Source organism: Macrotis lagotis, chromosome 6, assembly GCF_037893015.1.
Source record: "Macrotis lagotis isolate mMagLag1 chromosome 6, bilby.v1.9.chrom.fasta, whole genome shotgun sequence".
Classification (NCBI taxonomy): domain Eukaryota; kingdom Metazoa; phylum Chordata; class Mammalia; order Peramelemorphia; family Peramelidae; genus Macrotis; species Macrotis lagotis.
In genome coordinates, this window is record NC_133663.1 from 162,522,005 (window position 1) to 162,525,918 (window position 3,914).

Genomic DNA, 3,914 nt, shown 5'->3' on the forward strand with positions numbered 1-3,914 from the left:
TTTTTTTTTGTATGTGTGTATTATTTCCCCCTTTAGATTGTAAGCTCCTTGATGACAAGGATTGCCTTCCTTTTTATTAATTATATCTCCAGCGTATAATTTTGTGACTTGATTGCATTAAATATCTATCTTGAAAGACAAGAGTTTCAAATAAAAATAAGGACCAAAAAAGGAAAATAGAGAATTTTCTTCACCCACCTTTGACTTACACTTCTTTCTTCCTTTTTTTTGTAGCATTTTGAACAAAAAGTTTGCCTGTTTCTGGACTTTCAGCCACCCAAGGAGTTTATCTTTTTTCATCTGGACCTAACCATACCAGGCATTTTTCTTTCCTAGGATGCTTCAGATGTCTTTACTCTTGAGATATGACACCTGCAGATTATGTATGAACTTTCTAGTTTCTAGGAATCTGTGAAGGTTCTACCCTTTGATTCTATATATCCCTGAAAAGTTTCAGGGCTGTCCCATGACAAACAGCATCCACCCCCTATATAACATCCAACAACTGAGAGCAAATGCAATGCTTAGAAATGACAAGAGTAAGAATGAAGCTTTCTCCACAACTATATCTTTGTTCTGTAATTGAGAGGTCTTTAAATTGAAGTCATATAACATTAAGAGACAATTTCAAATATCTGCAAGTCTTCCAAGTAACATATTAAGGAGGAGTAATAGAAATGTTTGTTGATTCATCTCATTTGTGAAGATTTTTACCAGTTTCTGATGGAGAAAAACTGCAAAGCATGCAGGTAGGAAGTGGGGGGGGGTGTTGGATTTGAATTAATCGATCAATCCAATAATAAATGAGCAAGTATTGATGACCTGCTATGTGCCAATTTCCATTCTAGGGGCTGACTATACAAATAAAAAGAGTAAGGCAAATGCTACCTTCAAGGAGTTTATATTTCACTGGAATGTCAAAACATCTGAGTTTGAGTTCTGGTTTCGACTTAAGATATGTATTGGTACTAGGGGTGGCTAGGTGGCACAATGGATAAAGTCAGGAGTACCTGGGTTCAAATCCGGTCTCAGACACTTAATAATTACCTAGCTGTGTGGCCTTGGGCAAGCCACTTAACCCTGTTTGCCTTGCAAAAAACCTAAAAGAAAACGAAGAAAAAGAAAAAGATATGTATTGGTAGGTGTACAATTTTATCTCCCTTTCTTCATCTGTGAAATGAAGATAAAAATACTTGTACTACATGTTTTATAGGACAATTAGGAGAAAAGCACATTCACAATCATTACAAATACAAATGAGACCTATCCCATAGACACATATATTAAGATATATTCCCATTTTATCTTTATATATATGTATATATATATATGAGTAAATTCCTTATATAAATACATTTTTGTGTGTATATAAAATAGGAATGGGATTGATTATATAATAGATAACAGAAATAGGATCTTTTCTAAATTAGACAATAGAGGTAGATGGTACAACTTTGCTATACCCATAATAGATTAAGAAGCTGAGATAAAATTATATGCCTATTAATAGAATAGCTAGTCAGAACCAGAACTATTATATAATTGATCACATACAATTATTTTATTTATGGAGGGGGAAGTTGTAAGAGACTGTTGAGGGTCACAGAGAGGTCATTGTCTGTCTGGGAATGACCTAGGGGTCCTCTTGCCCAGGTTTACCCTTGGCCTAATCTGCCTCGGCTCTCTGGATCTTCTTATCTCTTCTTCCAGTTCAGCACTTCCTGGAGCATTGTGTTTAACCCTAAACCAGTGATAGCATCATTGTGTGAAAAGTACTAGCCGGAGCAGTCCTCAAGCTGGGAAGCTTTTGTTTGATTTGCTAATTGGAGAACTCCAGGTGAATTGGGGGTAAACTGTGGACTAAGAGGATATTTAAGCTCTGGCATTTTGCAAAATAAAGGAGAACCTGTCATCTTTGTCTTTTGCCTCTTCAAAGTTCCTCTGAGACTAGTATTAGTTATGAGGAAACAGGTAAGTTAGCTGGCTAGATAGCGACAGGAAGTATTTATGCATCTAACCCTATCTTTTAAATATATTCTGGACATAGACTAAATGGGGGGGGGGGTTTAACCTTATGCTTGTGTATGTATTTGTTTTTCCTTGTGTGTGTATGGGAGTCTGATAAACTCCCTTTGACCTAAAGTTAAAACTTAGAATAATGTTTTTAAATACTAGGACTCAAAAGAGCTTAACTATATTGATTGTTTTTTGTTTGTTTTTTTTAGGTTTTTGCAAGGCAAAAGGAGGTTAAGTGGCTTGCCCAAGGCCACACAGCTAGGTCATTATTAAGTGTCTGAGACTGGATTTGAAACCAGGTACTCCTGACTCCAGGGCTGGTGCTTTATCCACTGCTCCACCTAGCCGCCCCAGCTTAACTCTATTGAAAGACTGTTATCAAAACATCAAATCAAAAACAAGTACAAGGTTAAGAAACTGAGTTAAACTAATGAGTCAATCAGTAAGTATTTATTGTCATCTACTTTGGGTGGGGTTCAAGGTAATTTGTTTCTGTGTGTTCTGTCTTTGTGTGTGTGTGTGTGTGCCCGTGTGTAGAGAAAGGAAGTCAAAAAATAAGAATAAAACCTGTTTCTTTTCTCAAGAAGCTTGATCTTGCCTCACCTGCTAATTTGTAACACACATTACACAATAAGAGAGCAATTAAATACTAAGTTAAATAGTACTGACTCTGTGTCATAGAAATTTAGAAAGCAGAGAGAGGAGATGAGCTTCTATACCTCCCCTTTCCCGCCTAGTTCTACCATTTAGAAACACAGATTTGGAAGGACTATCTAGACCAAATCTCTTATTTTACTGTTGGAACAAGTGAGACCAAAAAATTGAGGTAACAATAATTAGCAGGGCTGGGCTTTGAATTCAGATAGAGATTCCTAATGTAGCATTTTCCCCTGCTCTTGAATATGTGATTAAACTCCCCTGGCTTCAATCCTCACATCTGTAAAGTTCAGGGACTGCTTTTCCAAGGTCTTTTTCATTTCTAGATCCATAATTGTGGAGATTTGTTTCACCTCTAGACAGAAGTACCTAACCTTGAATCTTGAATACTTCTTTGTATTCTTTGCATCACTCTTTTTCTCTTTGGTGTCAGTTTTTGTATATGTTGATTGGTTTTGTCCCTAATCTCTTGGAAAATCCTTCTTAGTACTGTAATCCTAGAAAAAGAGAAGCAAACTAGAGAATCAGAGAGGAACATAAGTCTTAAACTGTATCATGATTCTACCAGTGAGTTCTTGTGGGTGCCTGGATTAGAAGCTCGGGTTCTCTTTCTCCCATCTTTTCCCTATGTCTAAAATGGGGTCAGTACTTATCAACATAGATCATCAAATATTCTGGTAATGCATGGAAAAGCAAGTGGTTTGCTATGGCATGCTAACTATTGTTTAATATGAATTAAAAACTATAAGTTGCAATGGCAGGTAATTACCTTATCAGTTTTCCAGGACATCCTTTCAATTAAAAAATTTGATCTTCCCAACAACATGTCCAGTGCTAATAGATCTGAGGATAAAAAGAGAACTGGGAGCTAGGATGGGGTCAGTTTCATATTAAATAGAAGATAATATAAGTGAGTCTGCATGACTATGTGGCATTTCTAATAGGAGTACATTGTTATTGAAGGCTTATTTTTGTTTGAAAAAAAATTAATTGTCATGCCATGGCAACCAGATTGGTAGGTGACAGAGAACAGGATGCACTGACAAAAATATCTGTGAAAATGACCAGATTGAAGAAATTCTCTAAAAATAAGTTCAATGAAATAGAGAACAAAATGAAGTGGGCACAATTTTCAAATAGATTTAACTTCATGTTTTATTTTAAAAGGAGATTTTCCCTTTGACAGTGTTGCTTTCAATCTGTCCCAAAGATGAGAAGGGAAAATGAATTAGCTCAGATGT